The sequence below is a fragment of the Oryctolagus cuniculus genome, chromosome 4, assembly GCF_051225735.1.
Source record: "Oryctolagus cuniculus isolate XC-2025 breed Fujian yellow rabbit chromosome 4, ASM5122573v1, whole genome shotgun sequence".
In the NCBI taxonomy this organism is placed as follows: domain Eukaryota; kingdom Metazoa; phylum Chordata; class Mammalia; order Lagomorpha; family Leporidae; genus Oryctolagus; species Oryctolagus cuniculus.
In genome coordinates, this window is record NC_142870.1 from 32174546 (window position 1) to 32202190 (window position 27645).

The 27645-nt window shown below is 38.9% G+C and overlaps 1 long non-coding RNA gene across 1 annotated transcript; it reads right to left on the reverse strand.

Annotated features, from left to right (window-relative positions):
- Nucleotides 1-14208: 14208 nt before the first annotated feature.
- On the reverse strand, nt 14209-26834 carry LOC149126946 (uncharacterized). The gene is made up of 2 exons (XR_016232074.1): nt 26698-26834; nt 14209-18498 (listed from the first exon to the last, which is right to left on the reverse strand). It is a non-coding gene; the product is annotated as an uncharacterized LOC149126946 (long non-coding RNA).
- Between the last annotated feature and the right edge of the window lie 811 nt (nt 26835-27645).

Here is a 27645-nt window from a genome sequence, read left to right on the forward strand (position 1 = left end):
ATTTTCTTTATTCTTGAAATTCTGAAACTTCAGAATGGTATTTTAAAGCTGGCTTAGCTCTTTTAATGTGAAGATCCATGCTTTCTTCGGATCTGAGCATGTTTTCTGTGGGTATATGGTAAGTACTTGATTATGCACTTCCCTTCATTTTCTCTTTCTCTCAGTCGGGAATTCCTGTGATGTGGATTTTGGCATTTCTGGATTATATTTCATGTCACTTCATACTTGTCTCCCTCCCACTCCCTGCCCACACCTTTTGGGGTACACATGGCCTGCTCCGTGCAAAAATACTTCAGCTCAATTTTTCCACTCACTAATTCACTACAGAACATGTATTGCTGCCATGATTGCCACTTATTAAAATTTTCATTTCTTTTTTTTTAATTCTAGGAGTTCTAGGAAACACTTTTAGATTGACAAAGTGTTCTTTCAAGTCTTTCTAACTACGCTTGTTCTATAGTTAGCTTTATTAGCTCCTGGGAAAAGGCTCATTCTTCTTTATTTAGCATCTAACTTTTTTTTTTTTTTAACTGACTTAGAATGTTTAGAGGCCTCTTGGTTGCCTACAGCTTTGCATTTGAGATGCACTATTCATTTGTCCTTTGTATATTAAGACTACCTGATTACCAGAATCTATTTGAAGATGTGTGGGGGACATATTTGAAATAGAAGCTGTCTTGCAAAAGTGAAAACTGTCATTGTTGCTGAAAGTGAGAGGCTACCTGGGCATCACAAGTCTTCTCCAGCCCCAGTGCTCTGCTCTAGCCACCTGTTAGTGTCCAAAGACTACAAAAGATGAAGAAGGGGGGAAACAGAAATACACTGCTGCTCCAGAAGGAACTTTCCAATTAATTCCCCTTCAGTATCTCCAGGGCTGCTCTTAAGTATTGAAATTATTGGCATTAAGCTTAGAGATTTTAAAAACTTCAACAATAGGTTTTGCATGTATTCTAGCCTATAGATTTATCCAGTTTTATTTTGTTGAAGACCTAGTTGTATGCTAATTCTACAAAATTCCACAAAATTTGTGGTACACTGATGCTTTTTTTATAGGCATAAAATAGTTTGATTATTTTGCATCATCTGAAGTGATATAGTAAATATAATAGTATGCTCAATTTATCCTATGTCAAATATCATTCTTAAGGAGAACTTTAAAAAGAGGAACTTATTTCCCCCAAGTTCAAGGGAAACACTTCAGTTCAAGAGCTTATTTAGCCTTCAGGCCAAAGCTTTACAAATAAGGACATGGAAAATTCTATAACAAGCAATTTTTGACCAGAAATATTTTCTCAGGTAAAGAGAAAGTACTCTCAATTCTTTTTTTGACCTTCTACCCTGCTATTTTGGGAGATTTTTTCCTAGCAATGTTCTCATTATAATAAAGTTTCACCACAATAAAAGTGAAATCTCCTTCCAGTTTATTGTAATTGGTGGAGATATTAATTTTTAATGGAGTTCTCATGAGGACAAGGATACATCCTTTGGGATCATGTGGTGGTTTTATCCTTAGAAGAGATGAAGTCATTTTGAATATAGAGCATCCCTTTACATGCTTAATGGGATCATTGACCAATAACTTTCTATCAGTGACCTGACTTGACTTCAGTGCTGAGTTGTTTGAAATATATGCAAGACTGTGACATTTAATTACCACACAGTTTTCAGAAATAGCATCATTACATGTTAGCCACTGGATCATGTACTTTAGGCAGAAGATATGGGCTAATTTCAACAAGAAAACTTATTTTTAAAACTACAGTTATGGAGAATACAGAAAGTGTCAGTGTTGCTCTATAAGGCAACATGACTGAAGCCATTGCAGATGGTTTATAAAGTAACATTGAATGTTAACAACAAAGTATTTCCCCTTCCTTCTCTCATTCTCTTTCTTGCAAGTTACACACAGAAGTTTCAAATGTTTATGCTATCTATATTTGAGCATTAAAATATCATATTCCATAAAGTTCAGTAGAAATTTGTAAATAAAATAATTTCAGAAATCCAATTAGTTTTTAATTTAATTGGATGCTCCCACTATTCTTTCAAATAATTCTAACATTACTTTCTTATTGGTAAGAGGATGTCTTATATAGTAGAAAAATTAAATATTTATTGACTTAGCAGTGGATTAAGTGTTTTTTGTATTATATTCAAAAACACTAATGATTGGGAGGTCATCTAAAAAGACTATTTGATTTCTACAGCAAATTTGAATTTAATTTTCATATTCAGTTCAATTAGAACACATGCACTTCTACACTCAGGTTAGCTCTTTAATGTTAAGTCACTCATTCATATGCCTGAATGAAAGCAATGATTCCTATTCTACTTTAGTAATGAGTTGAAGTTCAATGAGTTCATTCAAGTAACATAATCATCATTACTAGGTCCAAGGCTAAATTTCAGGAAACTTGGCAGGAATACAGAGAACTCCCCAATGATTCAAAAATCTAGTAAAAAAAAAAAACCTTTTTCTTTTAAAATTTTTTTGACAGAGTGGACAGTGAGAGAGAGACAGAGAGAAAGGTCTTCCTTTTCCATTGGTTCACCCTCCAATGGCCGCCGTGGCCAGCGCACCGTGCTGATCCGAAACCAGGAGCCAGGTGCTTCTCCTTGTCTCCCATGCGGGTGCAGGGCCCAAGCACTTGGGCCATCCTCCACTGCACTCCCAGGCCACAGCAGAGAGCTGGCCTGGAAGAGGAGCAAACAGGACAGAATCTGGCGCCCCGACCGGGACTGGAACAAAAAAAAACTTATAAATTAAAAAAGTGAGATACTCCATGTTTCAGAAAGCTGGGGAGGCTGGGTGAAAATGACAAACAAATCTCCAGTGTATCACTGCTACTAAGATCCCCAAGCAGCACTGAAGAGGACTTCCCCATCACATTCTCCCAGAATTTGAAGCCATTGGTGAACTGTTACTAATTAAACCTGCAGAAAATGTACAAATGGAACTTATAGATTATTATAGATTAGATTGACTCAGTTTACCAAACATGGAGTCAAGCAGAAGAAAGGGTAAGATTGCCCTGTGGGAAAATAAGAGCATTGTTTTACTTTAGTCATTAATGATCCTTTACACTACCCAAAGTTATGAGGCAGGAGATAAGATAATAAAATGCACTCCACAATAAAAAGAGAGGACACAGTCAGTAGAAGCAAGTGCAGAGATGTTCCAGGTATTGGAATTACCAGACAAGGATATTAAATTAACTATAGTCTATATATGGAAAGGACAGATAATATATGCAAATAGATGTGAAATTTTGTTATATGAACATTTTTAAAAAGTCAAACGGAAATCCTAGAATTGAAATACATTATATGGAAAAAGAAGAATTCATTCTTTGGGTTATTGACAACTAGACTGAACAAAGAAAGGAAATCAATGAATTTACAGATTAGTCAGTAAAAATTATCCAAAGTGATAGAGAGAGAGAGAGAGAGAGAGAGAGAATAATGGAGCAGAGTACCTAAAGACCCATGGTCTAATCTATGTGCAATTGGATTCGTAGCAGAGGAGTGAAGGGATGAACTGTGAGAAATATTTGAAGAGCTAATGAATGAGTATTTTCTAATTCAAGTGAAGTATACAAAAATAAATCTCCACTTAGAGACATAATAGTCAAGGTACTGTAAACCAAAAAAAAAAAAAAAAGACTATCTAAAAATAGGCAAAAAAAAGTGGGTATTTAGCTTAGTGATTAAGACACCCACATTTCAGGCAGACACATGGGCTTGATTCTTGGCACTGACTCCTGACTCCAGCTTTCTGCTCTCATAGACCCTGAAAGGCAACAGTGATAGCAGAAGTAACTGTACTCCTATCTCCTATATGGGAGATCTGTCTTGAGTTCCGGACTCCTGGATTGGTCCTGCTGCACCTGCCCCTGTTGTAGACACTTGGAGAGTGAACCAATAAATGGGATCTCTGTCTCTCTCTGCCTTTCAAATAAATAAATTTTTAAAATTAGGCAAATAAAATATAACTGCCCACAGAGTAACAATGATAAAAAAAAAACCTGCCATCTTATCAGAAAAAACAAAGACTAGAAAAGAATAAAATAAGATTTTTAAGGTATTAAATAATGAAATTGTTAGCTTACAATTTTCATTCGATAATGACAGAAAGTTATGCCATATAGAAACCAGAATCTACAGGAAAGGAAGAGCACAAGAAAAGGAAAATATATGTTTTATGACTGTCATTGCTTGCATTCAGCCATGAATTGGAAGTTCTAGGGGCTGGCATTGTGGCGTAGCGGGTAAAACCGCTGCCTGCAGTGACGGCAACCCATATGGGCACCGGTTCATGTCCCGGCTGCTCCACTTTCTATCCAGCTCTCTGCTATGGCCTGGGAAAGCAGTAGAAGATGGCCTAAGTCCTTAGGCCCCTGCACCCACGTGGGAGACTTGGAAGAAGCTCCTGGCTCCTGGCTTCGGATTGGCGCAGCTCCAGCTGTTGCGGCCAGTTGGGGAGTGAACCAGCCGATGGAAGATCCCTCTCTGCCTCTCCTCTCTGTAACTCTTACTTTCAAATAAATAAATAAACCTTAAAAAAAAGGAAGTTCTAGTTGGTGCAATAGGGCTAGAAAAAACAAAGACCTAAAGATTAAAAAGAATGATTATTGATCATAGACAACACAGTTGTGTGTATAGAAAACTCCATTTATTGCACACTCTGAAACCATAACTAGTAGATTGAATAAGTGAATTTAGCGAATTCTTTGGATACAGTTTCAATATTTAAAAATCAATTGAGTATATCTAATTACTAACAGTGAATAATTATGTAATGTAATTTTAAAAATAAATATTTATAACAGTGTCAAACTTTTGATACACAGAATAAAGTGAGCAACTAAAATATCACTGGGAGAAATTTTAAATTATCTATACAAATACCTTATTGGAAAACTCAATGGTGTTAAGATGTTCATCTTCTCCAAAATTATTTATAGACTTGAAACAATCCGAGACAAAATATTAACAGGCTTTTCTGAAGTGAGTCACACAATGCAAAATCTCCAGAATAGTTAAAACAAAATTGATAAAGAAAACACTGATGTATTTGTACTACTTGATTCTGGACTTAATACAATGTCACAGGAATGAAATCTATGTGGTGTTGGCATAGTAACAGAATGATTGATGGAACAAGTACAAAATCCATAAATAGGCTACATGTATATATATATGATATATACTCATGTTTACTCATCTATGGCATACATGAGTAGTCATATATACCACTATGTGATATACCCACAGAAAGATATATTGATGTATGACCAAAGTGACAAATTAAGTTTGTGGGGAGAGAAATTTACTTCAAATAAGTGATGTAGGAACAACTGGATATTCATTAGGAAAAAATATTAAATTCTGGCCCTACCTCACCCAATATACAAAAAATGCTTGGAGATAGAGAATGAACTTAAATATAAAAACTATAAACTTCCAAGAGAAAACAAATTAGACTATGTTTGCAACTGTGAGGGTAATGCAAAGACTTACTAGGGAGAATTAAAACTTTATTATCTGTAACAGACTCTTCTGTTTATCAAAAGAAGTAAATAGGCAGGCACAGAATGTGAAAATATTTTTAATAAATAACTGGTATCTAGAATATATTAACTATTTTTACAAGTCAGTGATAAAAAGGTAAATAGTCCAATGAAAAAAACGGGCCAGGAGTGGGCATTTGGCATAAGGGTTAAGACACCATTTAGAATGCTTGCCTTCCGTGTCAGAGTGCCTGGGTTTGCATCTAGGCTCTGTTTTCAATTCCAGCTTCCTGCTAGTGCACACCCTAGGAGGCAGCGATGATGGATCAAGTATTTGTTCCTTGCCACCCATGTGGGAACCCAAATTGAGTTGCAGACTCCTAGTTTTGATTGGGCCCAGCTCTAGCTGCAGCAATCATTTGAGAGAGTAATTAGCAGATGGAGGCTCTCTCTGTGTCTCTCTCTTTCTCTGTCTCAAAAATCAAATGAAAATAAATGAATAAAACATTTTTAAAATTGGTCCAAAGTCGGCCGGCGCCATGGCCGCCGTGGCAAACTTGGCTAATCCTCCGCCTGCGGCGCCGGCACACCGGGTTCTAGTCCCAGTCGAGGCGCCGGATTCTTTCCCGGTTGCCCCTCTTCCAGGCCAGCTCTCTGCCGTGGCCCGGGAGGGCAGTGGAGGATGGCCCAAGTGCTTGGGCCCTGCACCCCATGGGAGACCAGGAGGAAGCACCTGGCTCCTGCCTTCGGATTGGCGCAGCGCCGGCTATGGTGGCCATTTGGGAGGTGAACCAACGGAATGAAGACTTTTCTCTCTCTCTCTCTCACTGTCTAACTCTGCCTGTCAAAAAAAAAAAAGAAAAAAAATTGGTCCAAAGTCTTGAATAGACACTTAGCAAAACAAAATTTGGAAATGAGACATCCTACACAGGATGAGGCCAGTAAGCAATGAAAAGTTACTCAATATCCTAGCTCATCAGGGAGATATAATTTAAAACCATTAAGAGATAAGAGTTCATGCCCACTAAAAGGGCTAAAGGACTTACAACAACAAATATTGACAAGGAAGCTGGAGTGATATAAATAATCACAAATACATAATAAATAAATAAATCTTTTTAAAAATGCCTGATTATTGATAGTGTAAGCAGTTAACAACTGTTTTTGGAAAATTATTTGCCTGTTTTTTGGAAATTCAATGTTATCACTGTGGCGTAGTGGCTAAAGCTATCACCTGCAGTGCCCACATCCCACATAGGCACAGGTTCATGTCCCAGCTGCTCCACTTCGGGTCCAACTCCATGCTAATGGCCTGGGAAAAGCAGTGAGGATGGCCCAAGTTCTTGGGCTCCTGCCACCCCTGTGTGAGATCCAGATGAAGCTCCTGGCTCCTGGCTTCAGCCTGGCCCAGCCCTGGCCATTGCAGCTTTCTGGGGAGTGAACAGTGGATGGAAGATGGGTTTCACTCTCTTCCTGTCCCTCTGTACCTCTGAATTTCAAGTAAGTAAATAATTTAAAAAAGGAATTAAACATATTACATCCCTGGAATTCCAGTCCCAGGTATTTATCCAAGTTATACTAAAACATTTCTCTACACAAAGGCTTGTAGAAGAATATTCAAAAAAATTATGGAAACAACCTACATATCTATATTCAGGAAGCGGGATAAGCAAATATTTGTGTGTTCATACAATTTAGTAGTACTCTGCACTGGAAAGGAAAGAGCCAATGATATATCCAACAAAGTGAATGACTCTCAAACATATGTTGAACAAGAGAAGCTGAACGGAAAAGAATAGGTATGGTACATTATGTTCAAGAATAGAAAAAAATCTATGGCAATGGGAATCTGTACAGTAGGGTTTGGCAAGAAAGGAGCATGAAATATGTGTGTGTGTGTGTGTGTGTGTTTATTACTTATTTTATTTATAGTCATGCATATGACTTATTTTATTTATTTCAAGGCAGAGTTATGGGGGGCAGGAGACAGAGAGAGATCTTCCATCTGCTGGTTCACTCCTCAAATGGCTGCAATGGCTAAGGTTGGGCCAGGCTGAAGCCAGGAGCCAGGAGCTTCACTCAGGTCTCCCATGTGGGTGCAGGGCCTCAGGGACTTGGGCCATCTTCTGCTGCTGTCCCAGGCTCATTCGTAGTGAGCTGGGTCAGACATGGAGCAGCTGGGACTCGAACCGGTGCCCATTCAGGGTGTTGGTGTTGCAGACATCAGCTTAACCCCACAATGCTGGTGCCTATATTTTGTTTTGAGTAGTTTGTCATCTTTGTATGTAAATATCAAATCACACGGAGAACATTTTAAAATGTGTCTTTGTAATGCAGTTTTTAAATTACACAACTTTTGAAAGCATAAGAAAAGAAACAAAGCAAAAGCAAAAACAAAACTTTCAGGTAACACAACTCCTTGTGATGGTTATTAACTTGGTATTCACAGAAGCATGTTTTTAAGCAACACAATGCTGAGTAGTATAGGGTTTGTGGAGAGCCTGTGGCAGAAGGAAAGGGTTAGGTGTGCGCCACCTGTTTCTAACACTCTTTGGACTAGACAGCAGATTGCCTACCACATTCTTCCAGCTTTTCTGAGAGGGGAGAGTGGCAACACCACCCAGGAGCCTTATGTGTACTTGAGGGACACCATATGTTTTAGCTATCGTCTCATTGCTGTTCTCATCCATCGTCCCTGTCCTTTTAGCAACTGAAGTCTAGTAACCCCAAGAAATTTAATATTAGGAGATACCATGAATGGAATAGTAACATTTTAAAATATCAAACATAAATCAACTATAGGAATCATTGTGCACTTGTTCCCCATGCTGGACCTCTGTCCTTAATGCGTTGTACTCTGAGAATTAATAGGAAAACTAGTCTTCAGGCAGTGCTTTACACATTGTGTGTCTGTGTGGGTACAAATAGTTGAAATCTCTCCTTAGTAAAGAATAGGTCTTCTGCATATAAAGTCAATGAAAAACGAATCTTAATGAAAAATGGAACAGCAGAGGGAGTGGGAGGTGGGATGGGAGTGTGGGTGAGAGGGCGGGAATAGCGGGAAGAAACACTATAGCCCTAAAAGCTGTACATATAAAAATTTGTATTCATTAAATAAAAACCTTCAAAAAATCAACGTGAAGGAAAAACTTACATGTAAGTGTTCATTTTCTTGAGTGGTCCATTAGCTGGTTGTTATCAAATTATCACCAAAAACTCTCAAATTCCTAAAAATGAAAATCTATACTTTATGAGGATAGTTGTGAGAACCTATTAAGATCTGCACATATCATTTACAAATGAGGAATTATAAATGAAAGACAGTCATATAGAAGTACTTTATGGAAGTACGCTCTGAGAAACAAATCCACTACTTACACATACTCAGTTTGTGAGTGGCTATAATCTTCTAGGATAAGCATAATAATCTGAAGAAATCATCATTATAAATGCTCTGTTGCTGACCATAACATCATTTATTATCTAGCACCTGAAGAACATTAAATGCCAAAAAGTAGCAACATGTGACAGAATTTTCAGAAAAACATAAATTCGTACTTGCAGAAGACATTCAAATTAGGAAGTTATATTCTTAAAGTGGTGTTGTAGAGAATTATTGAACTGGGTCTTGGATTTTTTAGATTGATCAGACTAAGATTTAATCACAAAATAACTTCTGCATAACTTGAGATTTCAAGGTCTTTTGCTGCTGAACATAAAATGTGCACTTCTGCCTGCTTTTTGTTCCTTTTGTGTGATTTCAGAAAAATTTTATCAGCACAACTTGGTGCCTCAGGCCATTGGCTTCTGTTTGCCGTTTCATATCTTGGAGATACTTGAAGTGGCTGGAGATGGTGGTGGGGAGATTTATGTGTGAAGGCTGATGTTAAGAAGATGGACAGAGGAGTGCAAAATTTGGGGACTGGTTGTGCAGGTTTGAGGATGTCTTGGAACTTAATCCTAAATGCGGTCCAGGGCAAAATTTTCCTGTTGATTACATCTGGATTTATTTGCAAATTGCTCTTGCTTGTGGAAAGTAATTTCTTTTCAGACACTAAAGATGCTTGCTTGGCTTTTGAGCCACACATTGTAGGAATGAATCAGTCATTTACTTCTGAGGAATGGAATGTGTGTGTGGTTTTAACACTGCATTTCATGCCTACACTTTCCCAATCTCCTTTGGGGAGTGAAGAACAAGCTGTATGGTTGTTCAATCTACCTCCCCCAAAGCCTTAGGAAATAGCTTCACTCTCCTACCTGAAACACAAAAATTACTTCTTTTCCTTCATTATTTTATCATTTTATCCAATCTCATACTCTCTTGTTCTAACTCCTACTTTTTTTTCAGCCCACTCTTTACTTTCAACTTTTTGATGTGTGTGATTATAACTATTTATAATGTTAAGCTTTGGATCAGGCTGTTCTTAGCTGGTTGCAAAATATGCTGCACCCAAGAACAATTAGTTAAAATAAGAGAGAGAGAGAAAGAGTAATGCCCCATGAAAATAAGTACAGGTATTACTGGATTTGAAAAAGAAGGGTCAGGCTATTGAGAAAACCTTTTCATGACTCCCTTGTTATTTGTGGTATGATCGTGAGGTGAAACAGAACAAACAACTTGAGCAAGTCAGGGTTTGACTGTCAACACATCTGGAGTGGGGACCAGCCTCTATTTTACTTAGCTGTGGAAGCAGCTCATGGGTAAAAGCCAATATGTGTCACATAGGTTACACTCACATCTGCTATATTCCTGTATGTCTATTGGTCAGGTGACACTCTCCCCTTGCTGTCACCCCAATAGCATGGTTTGTGCAGGGGTCACAAAGACAGATGCCTCTGGATCCTTTAGGCCGGTTTCTCCCTGCCCAGACCCGGCCAGCTTTCACCCAGTGCATTGTGGCCTTTATTTAGTGTATGTGGAAAGCTGCACTTGTTAAAATGTCAAGAGCGGAATAACTGGTTTTGTACTTGCAAAGCAGGAGTGAATTTTTTGTACTCTGTAATTCAGCGTGATTCTCATCTTATTATTCAGGTATTTCTGAGCATCAAGTGGGTGTGCACAGTGAGGCTTTATGCTCATGGATTGCTTATCTCGTTGCCAAGGAAATTGGAAGGCAACTCTGGGTTTCTTTATTCATTTTCTCTCAGGGTTGGTCTGTTATTCAACATTTTCCTTGTCCCTGAGTTAGTTTTCTATTGCAGAAAGTCTGCTACTTCTCAGAGTGAAATTTGAAGTATATCTTTTTGTTGTTGTTGTTGCTTGCCTACTAAAATCTCAGGCCTGAGCAAGCACGGATCTGAAACTTTTTGCTTGCTAGCAAAATAGTCATGCTTGTTTTTGGTGTATTGGAAGTCTTATTAAATGCTCACTTGGTTAACTTAGGCCTGTATTTCTTGCAAATGCTATTTGACTGGCGACAGTTTAGCTGCCTGGAAGAGTGCCTCCCAAATCTAATTCAGTTTTGCTGGCTTTGGCCTGACTTATATTAACCCATAGGTATTTGGGTACTACTCTGCTGATGGAAATTCTGACCCACTTATTCTGTGGCAACTTTTTGTTGCTGTGAGATACTACTAATACTTGAGATATAATATTAACATATGCTATATTTGACCTAATTTTTAAAATATTCATTTTTTGTTTTATTTGGAAGAGAGAGAGAGAGAGGGAGGGAGAGAACTTTCATCCACTGGTTTAGTCTCTGACATCCAGGACAGGGCCAAGCCAAAGCCTGGAGCCTGGAACTCCATCCAGGCCTCTCATATGCATGACAGGGACTAAAGTGCTGCCGTACTCACCTGCTCCCTTCCAGGATGTGTATGATCAGGAACCGGAATTGGGAGTGGAGCCAGGACTTGGACCTAGGCACTCAGACGTGAATGCACATATCCCAAGTGTCATCTTAACCACCGAACCCAATTGCCCACCACTTTGAGACTAAAATTGTTTTGTGTGTGGAAAGTATATAGACAAACACAGAGAGAGAAATATACACAAACACATTGATAGAAAGAGGGAGAGAGAGAGAAAGAGAGAGAGGGATTCCCATCTGCAGTACAACAGCTAGGGCTGGGTCAAGACACAGCTAGGAGCTGGGACTTGAATGCCAGCCTCCCATGCGGGTGGCAGGAATGCAAGTACTTGAGCTATCGAATACTGCCTCCCAGGGTCCACATTGACAGGAAGCTGGGATGCAGAACAGAGCTGGGACTTAAACCCAGCACTCTAATGTGGAATGTGGGTGCCCCAAATTACACCTTAACCACTGCACCAAATGCCCAGCCCTTACATTTTTTATTGTTCATAGTCAATACATTTTCCTTCCACTTGTGAATATTGTGGGCCACTATAAGGACACAAATTCACAGTTTCCCATATATGTAAGAACATAGGAACATAGTTGACAAGAATTTAAATTCTAGGGATGAAGATATTCATGGGTACTTTAAAAAAAATCCATGGCAAATGTAATTAATAAATGTAATAAGTAGTTTTGTTGCAAAGTAAGCTTTTAACATTCTTTATGCTTTTTTTAAAATAATACTCGTTTTCTGTGAGACTCCCCTTATTGCCTTGAACCTAAGCAATCTATAGCGAAACACTACACTCACATGAATAATGAGAGATAATGATGTAAATCTTCTTTTGTTCCACAGCTGTCAGAAATGTGTTCTAAATGTTGGCATGGTTGTTCTAGAGCAGTGGCTTCCAAATAAGTTAGGGAATGGGATGAAAGAGAGAGAGGACGCTGTCCCGCAGGCAACCGTTAGGCATGTCTGGACACATTTCTGATCATCACAACAGGGAGGAGAGATGTTAATGGCAGATGGTGGGCGAAGACCACAGACGAGATGCTATGCAACAGCTTATAATGCACAACAAGGCAGCTCCACGTATCCAGCCTCAGTTGCCAAGAATGCTGGAGTAGAGAAACCCCGCTCAAAAGACTACAGGTGAAAAGAATGACTTCCTTTTATGTCTTTTGGTGAGATAACTACATTAAATACAAGTATGAAAGAAAGAAAATTTAGCCCATAAGACCACCACCTTCTAACAGCCACATCTAAATTCATCCTAGCTTTTAACTCCTTATTGAACATTTTCACCATATTACAGTTCTCAGCACTTTGGGGCATAGTATGAATTTCAAAACATATTTTAGAAAACAAGTTCATTAGTTAGGAAAGACATAAGATGCAAGTGTGAGTATGATAAAAATGAGGGACGTTGGAGTGGACCTCCTAGCACGTCTCTGGACATCAGGAATTTGTGACTGCATTTGACAGCCTAATATGAACAATTATTTCAGAGGCCACTAAACAGCTGAGTCAGCATTCCTTCTCAAAGAACACAGCGGTAGACAGAACACATTTCGTGTAAATAAGCGTGGCTGAGTCGATAGCCTAGTAGGATGATTTTTATATCAAGTTCAAGTTCTAAAATTTAAAGCAAAACCTTTTAATGTATTTAGTATCAAGTATTTCTCATATAGTTCACTGAAAAAAGTGTACAAATAGTAGTTACAACTGAATATCATAAAAGAAGTTCTAAAACAGAATTTTCAGAATAATGTTTAATACAATAATATACTATACAAATCATTAAAATTCTTGTCAAAGTTATCTTGCAGAATGGACTTTGACATAAAAGCAGAACTAGCTAAAAGAAATCTCATGTTTTGATGTGATGCCTTTTAAGAAATTTATGTGTGTTAGTTGGAAATATTTAATTATTTAATGGTATATTAAACTATAAGTGGAGCAGCATTTTTTTCTTTTAAATATGAATGGCTGAATTCCCTAGAATCTGTGTTGTGACTCTGTAATGAAATATAAACACAGACAAACACTCTCACATACCCATAGATATAAAAATACAATCTATTCTCCTTGTCAGGAGTAGAATTCAGAAAGTTACTAATTTTGAAAGTGATGACAACAGATCATCTCAAAAAAGACTTGAAAGTAGGAGGTGTAACAAAATGAACAGCTCACAAAAGTAAACGCATCTGAAAGAACACATCCAGGTGAAGCTATCACAGTGTCTGCCTTACCTCTTCCTTAGTGCCTGATTTGTCTTTCTTGTCCTTAAGATTTACAAATGAATTACTTTTACTTATTTCTAAATGAAAATTACATTTAAATGGTGAAGATGGTTTACCCAAGGATAGTAAACACAACAAAAACAACAACAACAACAAAAACCCCAAAGTGTCACAGGAAATGAAGACTGTCTTCAAAAAGGAATGCTAAACCGTGATTGGAGAAACACTAGCCTCATTTGAATAAGTGCCCAGCCTCCCAAGTAGATATTTTAACAGCAAGGACACTCGGTTAAGTGTGTGAATTGTGATTTTTTTTTTTTAAATGCCACTTCATGCCTTTTGATGTGGTTAGTAGCGCATTTCTTTCTTGTGATATTCATAGACCAAAGGCCCACTGGTACGTGTGCCTACCTGCACACACACACGTGGAACATAGAAGCTATGCTTCTTTTGTAACTAGGTCAGCATAATATTGTGATGCCTTGGAAACCTCCTTAGGTATAGAATCTGGGAAAGCAAATGACACTGATTCAGACCACGTGGAATTTAATAATGGAGCCAGATGATCCAGTTTGTGTTTAAGATATCAACATATTTGTGTTCAAGGAAGCAGAACTATGCATCTGAAAGTAATGGACTCAGACAATTTTGGATTTAGCATAAATATTTGTCTTTATTTTGAAAGTAAAAATATACACATTTTCTAATTACCTAGCTTAAAAATATTTTCTCTTCGCTGTCACAGTTGAGGATTTATTGATTAGGCAAACTGTGTTCTAAATTAATTTTTTCTTTCTGGCAAGGGAGACACCACTTTTCAATACATATTCATGTTTTTATCCCCTTTAAGCAGTTGTGATCTTGCTTGGTTCAAGCATCTAATTCTCTGTCTTAGCTCCCAATTAAAGTCTTCATTTGGATCACTTGAATTGGGCCATTTGTTTGGTAGTATACCTGGAATCAATGGACCAATTTAACACTTCTATTAAAAAAATCGTTTCCACTTCCCAGAGTCTATGCACTGTAAATACTATACATTAATACCAGATGACATAAAATCACGTTGATAAAAGGGATTACATCTTCCTGGGGTTATAAGCCGCTTCAACCCACCTCTTTTGTTTATAATACCTACTAATTCTCTTAGTGGAATTCACAACTGGTGTTTATTCCACAATTTTTCTCTCTTCTTTTTTATCCAAGTATATCCCATCTGTTTGACAAGATGGAAAATCTTTCTGTTTGACATTATTTCCTGTGAACAGTATCACATGTCATGTTACCTAGCCAGCCCCAAGTTTTACCACTAGTTCAGTGCATTTTCATTCAAATTTTTTGGCAGGCTAGAAAGAACTGTGAAGTTCATTTTACCGGAAATATGTACAAAAGACTAAGATATTACGTTGGCTGTGTCTCATCTTTATTAACTATCATACTCCGGTGTTTGAAGGGAGTAAACGTAGATGTAGACTGTGATCTTTGCTTAGCTTAAACTGAGAACAGCTTTTTAGATTCTGCAATCCTCCCAGGCATATATTTGCATTCCTGCTCTGCATTTGAAGAAAGAATGAGGGAGAAAGGAAGATGGTTTTGTTTCTGAAGAGGCCCTCTGAGAGGGCTCTGGGAGATGAGAATGTAGGAAATGCAGAACATCACCTGGTATCTCCTTCCTGGCGCGTGAGAGCAATGTACATTCTGAACCCTGTGGATTTGGGAATTTGACGCATTTTGCCCATTTCTTGGTGGAATCCAACATGTGTCTCGCAGGGAAGGCTCAAAGACAGTGCTGTGACATTGCCGCAGTGCCAGCGTGGTGAAGTAATATTCTTCTTAAAGATCAGCAGCCTATGACAGGCAGACACCTGATGCCCCACAGACCGTGGCACAAGTCCAGGAGAGTCTGAGCACAACCATCTGGCTCCTCAACACTAAAGGAACTCTTCTTTGTACCAGAATTTCCTCGGTGGTGGGAGAAAGTCTTCAGGTCCTAACAGTCTTTATAACCAGGTAGCAGAGAGAAGCCAACAACTTTGTGTATATAAATGAGCACTGATATGCAGACTGAGCCCTGAGAACACTGGGGTTTTCTAGATAAGTCTAAGAGAAGATAGCTTTGAGTTCATTACATGGGACATTCACATCAGCCTGTAAAATTTAAGATAGGGAAGATACTTTTCAGAATTTCTTTTCTTTGTTTTCAGTGACATGATTTTAAGCCAGAAGCACTTTAGGCATTGATTAGTCTCAGTATGGAATTGAGTATGAATTTTATGATGCACTATTTTTTTTTAGTAGTTCTGAAGTTTTTCAATTTTACTGTTGTTCCTTATACAGGTTGACTTTTTTTTACAGGAAATATTTTTTAATTAAAAGTTACTTTTTATTGTGGTAAAGTCCATGTAGCAACATTTACCATTCTAATCATTTTAAAGTGTATAATTCAGACATTTAGTACCTTCCCAATATTGTGCCACCATCACCTATACATGGTTCCAAAACCACTTGATGGGTCAATGAAAATGTTATAGGACAAAGTGGATATGTTGTATAAAAAGTTATAGTTGTGATTTGTGATTACAGATGTATCACTTGTGCCTGTAATTATTAAGCAAGGAATGATCACCCCTTATTAAAGTGGCATAAATACCTCAACACATCAGATCTTTGGGAAATTTGTTTGCAGTTTTACAACTTGGGTTCTAGCAGGAAATCTTACAACTTATTGGTCAAATAGAGTGAGTATTCCAAGAACCGAAACCATCCAACTTATTTTCTATAGTTGACGAGGTCACCGAAAGATCATTTAAAATCTCACTTCCTCTTACCAAGTGTCTCCTGTAAGCCCGACTTGTTGATCACTCTCAGAGGTCTTTGGGTCTTACCCAGATACTCAGGGATTAACTCAGGACTTTAGGCTGTCTCTCTCCATCAAGCATGTAACCTGGCATCTTTTCTTAACGAGGCCTTCCAGGAGCAAAGTACAGTAAACTACTGGCAACAAGGTTAGTGTGGCTTCTTCCACAAGTGACTCATCCTGTTCCATCCTGTTCTAAGTGCTCCTGGGGTGAGGGTTTGGGTGTCCTACAGGAAACCATGACTTCAGAATAATACCTAGACCCTTCACATGACTTACATATGCAAAGGAGACTCTATACCCACCGGCAAGCAAAACCAAAACGCCCAACAGCCCTACACAAATAGGGCTTAAATTCCAAACAGTAGAGCTCTCGAACTGTTTCTACAAAGGGGGGGGGGGGGAAATCACTGGAATATTTTACCAACTCTGTGAAGAAAATTGCTGTTCACCTTTGTCCTCACGTTGTGAACATGGAACCAGTGGATAACTTGGGCTTTTTAGAACTTCGGCAAGGGCAGGCATTGTGGTGCAGTGATTAAGCTGCACCCTGGGAAATTTGCTTCCCATATCAGATTCTAGGTTCAAATTCTGCCTCTGCTTCTGATCCACCTTCCTACTAATGTGCACCTGGGGAGGTAGCAGATGATAACTCTAGTACTTGGGTCCTGGTCGCCCATGTGAGAGACCTGGATGGAGTTCCAGGCTCCTGGCCCACTCCAGCTGGTTATAGACATTTGGGGAGTGAATGAGTAAATGCATCTCTCTCTCTCTCTGTCTCTCTCTTTCTCTCTGTCAGTCTGTCTTTCAAAGAAAGAATCCTTTTTAAAAAAAGAACTTCCCCAGTGGTACTTATTACTTGCATACATGTTAAGTTTGCTGAATTCACATGAAAGCTCTATAATATGGATGAGCTAGTTCTTTACAATAAATGTTTTAGTTGCCAGCTCATAAAAGGTGCAAATAACATTATATTCTTAGTTTGGTTGATAATAATTTAAAGATGTAAAAGTTTAAAATTTGCATTGAATAGAAAAAAATCACAGGAAAAATAAATTAATCTCCTAGAAATGCTTTGGAATTCTTTGTGAGTAAAAATCTCTCTTGGAGTAATGAAATAGTTAAAATAACAAAAAATAACTTCCAAGCCAATGTTTGCATTATCCAAAGCTGGGGAAAGGCAATATTAACAAATTACAATGGAAAAAATAATAAATTACAGAAAGATAAATGTTTGAATTGGGTTGTTTTAGTCAAAAAGAACAGGAATCTGACCCTACATATTTTCATTTAAATGAGAGGAAGCGATCTCACGGAAATTTAGATCAAAGAGAACACAGGGGAGAATCAGCCTTCCTCTCAAAACTATTCTTCTTCTTTCAAGATGTCCCTTTCAGGACTACAGTTTTCTGGGCTAGGCTTCTTTTTTAGAATTTTTTTTAAGATGTATTTATTTATTTCAAACTCAGAATTACAGAGACAGGGAGAAAGAGCGAGCCTACATTTCCTGGTTCACTCTCCAGGTGGCTGCAACAGCCATGACAGAGCCAGGACAGAGCCAGGCCAATTCCAAAAGCTTCTTCTGGGTCTCCCACGTGAGCGGCAGAGGCTAAAACACGTGGGCCATCTTCCAATCCTTTTCCCAGGCCGTCAGCAGAGAGCGGGATTGGAAGTGGAGCAGCTGGGGCTCCCAATGGCTCCCTTGTTCAGTCAGTGGCTTTACCCACTGTACCACAGTGCAGGTCCCTTGGTTTTGACTTCTTATTTTACTCTTATTCTGGTCCTCTCTGTCCCAGCTAGCTGTTTCTGCTTCTTCATTCATTCTTCACCAGTCCCAGATGGCTGTCCTTGCTGTGATGTTGCATAGCCCCAGGCTTCAATGCAAACAGTTCATTGGCCACAACTCTGAGTCTCCTAGAATTGATTCCTGAGAGGGAAATTCTGATTGGCCAGGTCACAGAAGTCAGGTCTGTCCTGTCTGTGGCTGAGCCATTTTGGAGATGATGCGTTTCTCCCACATCCAATCAGCTGTGGCCAGGAGGTGGGATGGGTCACATTTCACAGAACTTGCTTGTGTAGACAGAAGTGGCTGTGGGTACATAAGCCTTAATTAACATTTGTAACGTTTTCAGCATCTAGCCATTTCTAACAAATGTTAGATTCTCATTCATTTCTTCATTCATTAATCAAACATTTATTGGAAAAACTATGTTTCCCACTATGGCTAGGTGCTTCTGAATCAGTAATCTATTGTGATATTTTAGAATTAGTCTTAATTTTCTTTTTCCTCTAGGCTCTGCATATATTGTCATTGCCTCTAGCTTTTATGAAAACCCACATCCATCTACATTGTTATACCATGTCCAAGAATATTGTAGAAATATTTTTCTGTATTTTGAGAAAAAAATGAGGCACATCTCACTGTTCAAGTGCTAGGAACAACCTGGGTAACAATAAATACTGAGGGACAATGTGAGAGGGTTCCTACCCTGCTGAAAAATGCTATGAAGTTAACCCTACATATTTCCCTTTTAAAACTCAAAAAGCCATTTCTGTCTTCCCAGGATGCTCCCCTCTTTTCTGCTGTTGTTTGCATGTTTGCTCTCATCACTGAAGTCCTCAAACTCTTGCAGCAGGTGTTACTGGCACAGAGGCCCTGGTTAGGAGAGGACCCCCAGGCATTTGTCAGATTTCACAGTCTACTTGTGACTGTGGTATTAGGAAGGTATGCACAGAGTGGGTGAGCATCTTAGAAATCACTAATAGTTCTAATAAAATGCTGACGGGAACCGGTAGCCAAGGCTATGTTTTGTAGCTCAGACCTTCCTTTTGCTTGGTCCTAACAAGTTGCATTTTGAGGCTAGTCCCAAGAGACAGATATTCAGAGACTCAATTCTGTTTCTCCTTTACTTTCTGAAGTGTGAGAACTACTTGCTATTTTTGGGGGGTAAAATTTCCATGTTAGCTTTTAGTTTTAGGCTACTGTAGACTTTAGAAATAAGAGGAAAACTGTTGGGAGATTCAAAACCATGGAAGAGAAATGGGCTTTGAAGCTTGGAATAGTTCCCAAAGAACCAGAAGTGAAGAAGAGTATATCAAGGAGGACTTGGGCAGCGATAACTTTAATTGGCACTGAGAGTCGCCCAGCTGTAAAAGAATTGAACAACTGTTGAAGGAATCCTCAACCTCCAATGATAAGATTTCATTTTCCAGTCCTTACTGAAAACAGAACAGTTATCGATACATACTTCCACCCGCTAGTGTTGAGATGTGCTAAGGTGTCATAAGCCATGATTAGTGTTTTATATGCAGTGTTTCATTTAATCTTCATAACTTTCTTATGGGATATATACTATTATCACTTTCTCTTTATACATGAGGGAAATGGTTCAGAGAGATATTAGGTAATATGTTCAAGGCAAGAACTAAAGGAGAGTTCAGAATTTGAGCAGTCTAGTTCTATCTGATTCTCTCTCCCTCTCTCTCTCATTTTTTAATAGAGAGAGGAAGAGACAGAAACAGAGAGAGAGAGAGAGAATCTTCCATTTGCTGGTTCGCTTTCCAGATGGCCACAACAACCAGGCTGGGCCAGCCCCTGGCACCCATATGCAATGCCAGCATGGTAGTTGGTGGCTTTACTCGCTACGCCACAATGCCAGCCCCAGATTCTAACTAGTTTTAGTACTTAACTATGGAGTCTGACACTGACTCCCACCCCCAGTTAAAATGAAGAAAGGTCTAGGGATTATCTTCTCCAGTACCCCACTCTGATAAATGAGAAAGAGGCCTGGAAAACTGAAAGTGCTCTGTTGAAGATTAACTAGTTAGCTAGGAGTAGAGGCAAATCCAGGTTTTATGACTCCCACTTTTATGACTCCACATTCCCTGATACACCAAGGACCCTCACTAGATAGAATTTTCTAGAAACAATGAACTGCTCTTATCTCAGTCTATTTCATGAGCTTTTATAGCCTCTGGAATAATTCAAAAGAACTGTAGATACATGAGTTTCAAGGGAGAAATCATTGATAAATGGGCTGATATTTATGAGGTTTCTTTGGCATTGATTTTAAGTTAATGTTCTAAATTTGTTTTAGTCACTTTTCTTCCACGCTGTTCTTGTAGCTTTTCTTGAAAACTTCTAAGAGCAGCACATCTTATACTTATGAAATTAGTATAAAATGTGTCTCCCAAGATGAGAACTTTATGGCCATATATAAAGAAAAGAAATCTACTGTGTAATTGTGAATAATTGAAACTAGAGATTTTAAATGGGAATTCTGCAAGTATTTAATTCCGATGGGATTGCAACTGGTTATATTATGATACAATAGTCCTAGTATGCATTTCTTTTTTTTTTTTTAAAGATTTATCTATTTATTTGAAAGTCAGAGTTACACAGAGAGAGGAGAGGCAGAGAGAGAGAGAGAAAGAGAGAGACAGCAAGGTCTTCATCTGATGGTTCACTCCCCAGATGGCTGCGACGGCCGGAGCTGCGCCGATCTGAAGCCAGGAGCCAGGAGCCTCTTCCAGGTCTCCCACGTGGGTGCAGGGGTCCAAAGACTTGGGCCATCCTCTACTGCTTTCCCAGGCCACAGCAGAGAGCTGGATCAGAAGAGGAGCAGCCGGGACTAGAACCGGCGCCCATATGGGATGCTGGCGCTTCAGGCCAGGGCGTTAACCTACTGTACCACAGCACCGGCACCCCCAGTATGCGTTTCATGATAAACCCTATACCTTTGGACAATTCATCTTCATCAAATAGTATTTGTGGGTCGAGTGCCTGAGACTGCTAATATTAGTAAGAAGACAATTGGGTTGTCACCTTTTCCATCTTTTCTGCACTAGCTTGATAAAGTTTCTATTGAGTTCTTGAGGATGCAGAGGTAGGAACCATTGAAATGTTCTTTCTGAAAGACACCAACCCAATGCTGGGCATCATCCTCCAGGATACCAAAGAGGACTGATCTCTTCTAAATCCATTTGTTTATTCATTCTCACTCCAATTTTCTGTTCCTTAACAGTATTTATGGCATGTCTGATATGTGCTGAACACTGTTCTAGGTGCTGTAGTTATCACCCATCTCCTGGCTGTTTAACACATAGGATTTGCTCTATACAATTTAGAACTTAGAATGTAAGGCAGTATATAGTTATGTTGCCTGTTTGCTAGTCCTGTATCTCTACCTGGATGGTTTTCAAAGGCAGGAGATTTAAGAATCTGTATTCCATTTCAAACTTGGCATCTAGCTAATAGATAATGTTCTAGTTCCTTTTTAAATTTCTTTTCTCTCCCTCTGTCCAGATTAAAACCTTGAGGAAAGATATAGCTTAAGAGCCGGCGCCATGGCTCACTAGGCTAATCCTCCACCTTGCGGCGCTGGCACACCAGGTTCTAGTCCCATTCGGGGCGCCGGATTCTGTCCTGGTTGCCCCTCTTCCAGGCCAGCTCTCTGCTGTGGCCAGGGAGTGCAGTGGAGGATGGCCCAAGTGCTTGGGCCCTGCACCCCATGGGGGACCAGGAAAAGCACCTGGCTCCTGCCATCGGATCAGTGTGGTGTGCCAGCCATGGCGGCCATTGGAGGGTGAACCAACGGCAAAAGGAAGACCTTTCTCTCTGTCTCTGTTTCTCACTGTCCACTCTGCCTGTCAAAAAAAAAAAAAAAAATACAGCTTAAGGATTGTGAAAACAAAGTCTGATTCCTTAGAGTGGTAAAGCTCTAATTTCCCTTCTTTTTTTTTTTTCCTGCCAGTTTATTCTTTCTAGAAAAAAATTTTCTTTTTCTCTTGTCTTGAAGTCTAAAATGAAATATGTTATTTAAGTAAAAGCAGTATAGTATTACATTTGCCATCTGACTCTGAAAATAATGTCAAATTTTGTCTTCAGAATCTATTCTATTCTTGGAAAGAATATTTTTTTTTCACCAAAATGTAGAGAATGATACTTGGGAAGAGCTTTGCACATGATACTCATGTAAAACTCTGCCATCCATAGCTATTTTCTTTCTCTTTGCTGTGAGGAGTTTTACCTTTGAAAGCCACACTGAGCCAAGGGGAAGTGTAAAGTGACACAGATAAGGGACCATCTGCAGAGTATCAATTCCTGGGGCCAAAAGGATTCATTCAAATTATAGCATATATTTCTACGTTATGGTTTCATCCACTGCTGAAGTTACTGATTAAACAAATACACCCAGGACAGCTATGATGTCCTAAGCACTGTCGTGGGGATGCAGTAGTGGTTGGTACAGGAAATAAATCTTTCCTCACGGAACTTATCTTCTAGAAGATGAAATTTCTGAAGCTTTTCAGAGTAGCATGTGATCGTTTTTGACTGCTATTCCAAAATAAGGTTTATTCTTTATAAAACTGTATAGTTATCCTTATGTGGATGCTTAATGTCCGATGTGGTTTTAAAAATTATGTGTTTGATTTCTATACACATCTCATGTTGCTAAACATATGACATTTTATTTAATATGTATTCTTTACTCCTTTCAGAAATGCTACTTTAGTAGGGCCCAAAGAAAATCCACTATCAACAATGTTAGAATTTTCTTCAAAGCAATTTGTGTTGATTTGTTACTTCTATTCACACACTTGAATAAAACTTGAAAGATGGAGGTAGAAGGACATGATGCCAAGTTTTTTTTTTTTAAACTAGATGCTTTATTTATTTATTCCAGATGTATAGCTTTTATTTTTTTTTTATTTTTATTTTTTTTTAGGCTTTTCGTCTAGGCTTACTTTCATGGATGAAATGAATGGCATTTACTCAGAATCCATAGATGGAAAAAATGTCAGCATTGCTGGTACTGAATGTTCTCTGTAATCTAGGTTCCAGAAAATTTACCTTTGCATCATTGAGTGGTGCTGAGTTTTCTGATCAATTCACTGTACCCAGTGACCTTTTGTGGAATTTGTTCCTGCAAAGCTTTTGAAATGGGAACGCACAGCCTGCTGTGTTCCATGTCATGTCAGTCATTACTCTCTTTGACTTCACTTGTGTTCCCAAGTCAATATGTTCCAGATTAATGAGGCATTTGTCCTTAATCAAGAGACTATTTAAGAATACACTTTTAATTTTAATGACTTGTTTATAATTAATTGTTCGACGTGGCCTTTTCATTCTTGAGGGTGCTCCTAAATTGCTGCCTTTTTCCTGAACAGTTCCCCAACATCTGAGTACTGGTAGTAGCTATGACCCAGTGTTCTCAAGGAACCGAACAAACATGTCTATTGATTTCCTTGAGAAAATCATTCATGCAGTCCAGTCCCTTTAAACTAAAAATCACTTTGAGTAATAATAAAAGCAACTGTTTTGCACATTTTGAATGGTTACATGTTATATATTTTTATTGTTTCCTTTACACATTTTTATCAAATATGATTCTATTGCTTTTGAGGAACAATCTTCGAAATAGCTTGTGAAGCTCATGTTCCCAACCAATCTACACCATACCTTTTACCTAATTAAAATTCACTCTGTTGATTGTTTTTTGTTTAAATAACCAGCAAGTTACTACATATGTGTGAGTGTGTGTATGTGTGTGTGCATGCACATGCTTCACTTGAAGTTACAAAGCTTAGTGGTCCATGACCTTATAATAGTAAAGCTAATAATCGCTGAGTGCATATTGTCTTCCAGGTTATGGGCCGAGTCCTTCAAATCTGTTAACTCATGTACTATTCGTAGCTACCACTTGTTGGGTTTCTGTTTTCATCCCTGTATTACAGATCAATAAACTGAGGCCCGGAGATGCTAAGTAGTTTGCTCAAGGTCATTTAGATGGTAAGTGGCCAATGGGGAATTGGAAACCTAGCAGTCTGGCTCAGGAATCCATGGTCCAAACCTCAATGCTATACTACTAAATGCATAAGAAGTAACTATTGGCAACCTTCTGAGAAAGCTTGGTTTTTGTGTCCCGCCTAGGTATATTTTTAAATCTCATTTATCTGTGGCTGTTGTGTTAGGGGTACGCTGTACTTTAGTGTACTTTACATTGTACTTTAGTCCCTCTCTTATTGGTGTAAAAATGAGGCAAATGATGTAGATCATCTTAATTCATGCATTTGCTTTATGTTTCTTTTACAAAAGCAGATATTGACGTACTAGAGATTACAGAAACTTCAGGCAAAAATGGAAACTAGGGTTGATAAGCCATCCTAGACAGACTATCTTCTGTGCCCCTATAATGGCTATGGGAATCTGAAACAGTACTGGCCTAGTCATGTCAGGCCTGTATAAGTAAGTGATTTTCTTTGAGGTCTCATAATATATTTTCTCCATTTCAAAACATATTAGAAAAAATATTGCTTCATTTAGCTTTTTAAATTTTTTAAAAGTGCTTGGGTTCCTGCCAGCCACATGGGAGACTCAGATGAAGTTCCTGGCTTCTTGGTTTTGCCTTGTGTGTCCCTGGCTGTTGTAGGCATTTGAGGGATTGAACCAGAGGATAGAACTCTGTCTCTTCTCTTCTCTCTTTATCACTCTATATTCAAACAAACAAATAAGTAACTTTAAAAAAGTCTAACTTGGAATGATGGATTGAAATCTTGCTGCCACTGAAGACATTATAAAAATTGAAAATTAACCAGACAGATTCAATGACAAGAAATTAATAAACTTGTTTTGACTTTTCCTTCCTGTTATGTTCTACATGTCCCGAGAAGTGCACTATCTCTTTGAGGGTTAGTCTTTCACTAGGTACACTTAGACGGTGGGAATTTAATTCAGCAGGATTCATTGACTCACATGCGACAGAACCCAACTCAAAACAATGTAAGCTAAGTGGGTAATTTAGGAGAATCAAGGTAGAAATGTAGCTGGAGCTGAGGAACACAATAGGAAACAGAGACCTCAGTGCCAATAGGAATCTTATGTGGCTCTATCTTCTCCTGGGTATATATATTTCTATTGTTTCTTCTCCTTTTCTGTCCTACATAATTGGAGATGTGGTTGCCATTCATTGGTTTCTTGTTTACCATATCATAGTTTAGGCATCCAAAGAATGAACATAAGTTTTTTTTTTCTCTTTCTCTCTTTCTAAAGATTTATTGATTTGAAAGGCAGAGTTACAGAGAGAGAGAGAGAGAGAGAGAGAGAGAGAGAGAAGGAAGGAGAAAGCAGAGAGATTTTCTATCCACTGGTTTACTCCCCAAATGGCTACAATGGCTATGGCTTGGCCAGGTCAAACCCAGGAGCCAAGAGCTTCATCTGGGTCTCCCAAGTAGGTGCAGAGGTCCAAGGACTTGGGCCATCCTCCACTGCTTTCCCAGTTGCTTTAGCAGGGAGCTGGATTGGAAGTGGAGCAATTGGGACTTGAACCGGCTCCATATGGGATGCCAGTGCTGCAGGCAGCTGTATAGTCTGCTAGTGCTCAATGTAATATTCTCAAGGATGGATTTCAATTTTTCCAACTGTATGACATATCCAGCATAGATGCATAAGCCTTAGGTAAGACATGGTGTCTGGGAAGGGATTATATGGAGGTCAGCTACTCTTGAATCAATCAACTGTGCCTGAAAGAGAGCTTTGATGATAACCACATAAATTGAGTGAAGAAAACAAGCAATTCTCAGATGAGGGTACTGAACAGATAACCCCATATGTGTTTGCCATAGTTAACTCCATTCCCAACCATAATTATAAGCCCCTTTCTCTCTATAGTGAGGCAGTGAGAATTCCACCTCTTTATCATCCTAAGAAGATAAAGATTTACAAGGAAAAGAAAGGTGTCCTATTAGACACATCCCCTGGAATACATATTTTATGTGCTTTGAATTGTGGACACAATCTGATATATATATATATATACACAACATTTGTCACTAACCTACTGTAAATATATAGATTATTTATAAAACATCTTTTTATTTTCCCTGTAAGTGGATGTGTGTGCCTTTATTAATTAAAATTGAGATTTTTTTTTGTTCATGGATTATAACAATAGCTTGATAAAAGGGACAGCAATTAAATTATGGGTTATTGCCAATGTAGGCAAATAATAAATAGGAAAGTCTTGGGGCCAGGAAAAATAATAGCATTGGCCAAGATAAAAATTTAGGATTAATTGAATATGGTAGATTAGGAGGTAAAAACTGGAGGCCAACGTGAATTTACAGAAGAGTCTTAAGAGAATCAGGCTGCATATTTTCTATTTGGCTGCTTCTCTACTTTCTCTGCCTTGCCCTGTGACACAGGACACTAATTCCTGCTAAGAGCCAAGCCTCCCAGGCTGCCTTCCTGGATAGCTTCTGTTTGGGTTCCGATGAGGGGCTGACTCACCTGACAGATCAGAGAGCAGAGAAAGAGGTGAGAGTCTTGCTTCCTGTCTCCCTCCACTCTTCAATGCTGCATGTCTGGATGTATCAGCCTGTTCCGTGACAGCAGGTCCTTAGAGGCGTTTCCACCCAAGGTCCCAGCCTTCACTGGGATGTGGCAGTTTTTCCTCCCTTTGCCCCTTGAGCTAGAGGAGTGATAAGAGAGTCCCTCTGTTGTTAGTCTCTGGTGCCTGACCATCCCTTCCTTGTTTCCTTAACCCTCTGCAAACTTCAAGATATGATGTTTTGAGAGCAAATTATTTTTTTAAAAGATTTACTTTATTTATTTGAAAGTTAGAGAGAGGAGAGGCAGAGAGAGAGAGAGAGAGAGAGAGAGAGAGAGAGAGGTCTTCCACCCGCTGGTTCACTCCCCAGCTGGCTGCAATGGCCAGAGTTGCACAGATCTGAAGCCAGGAGCTAGGAGCTTCTTCTGGGTCTCCCACATGGGTGCAGAGGCCCAATGACTTGGGCCATCTTCTACTGCTTTCCCAGGCCAGAACCGAGAGCTGGCTGGGAAGTGGAGCAGCCGGGACTAGAACCGGTGCCCATGTGGTATACTGGCACTGCAGGTCGCAGCTTTACCCACTATGCCACAGCGCTGGCCCCGAAAGCAAATTATTATTTCTACTGGAACACTGGGGATCACAAGTACTGCTATCTATCTATCTATCTGTCTATCATCTATCCATCTATCAGCTTCAGAAAATTAATAAAAAATGCACATTATGAAAAAGTATGCATGATTTAAAGGTTTTTTTTACACCAAAATAAATATCTTTTTAAAAATCCTCATTCTTTTAAAAAAATTTATTTTCATTTTATTGGAAAGATAGAAAGACACTCATAGACACAGAGAAATTGTTCACTTCCCAAATGGCTGCAAAAGTCAAGGGTGGGGCAGGAGCCAGGATCC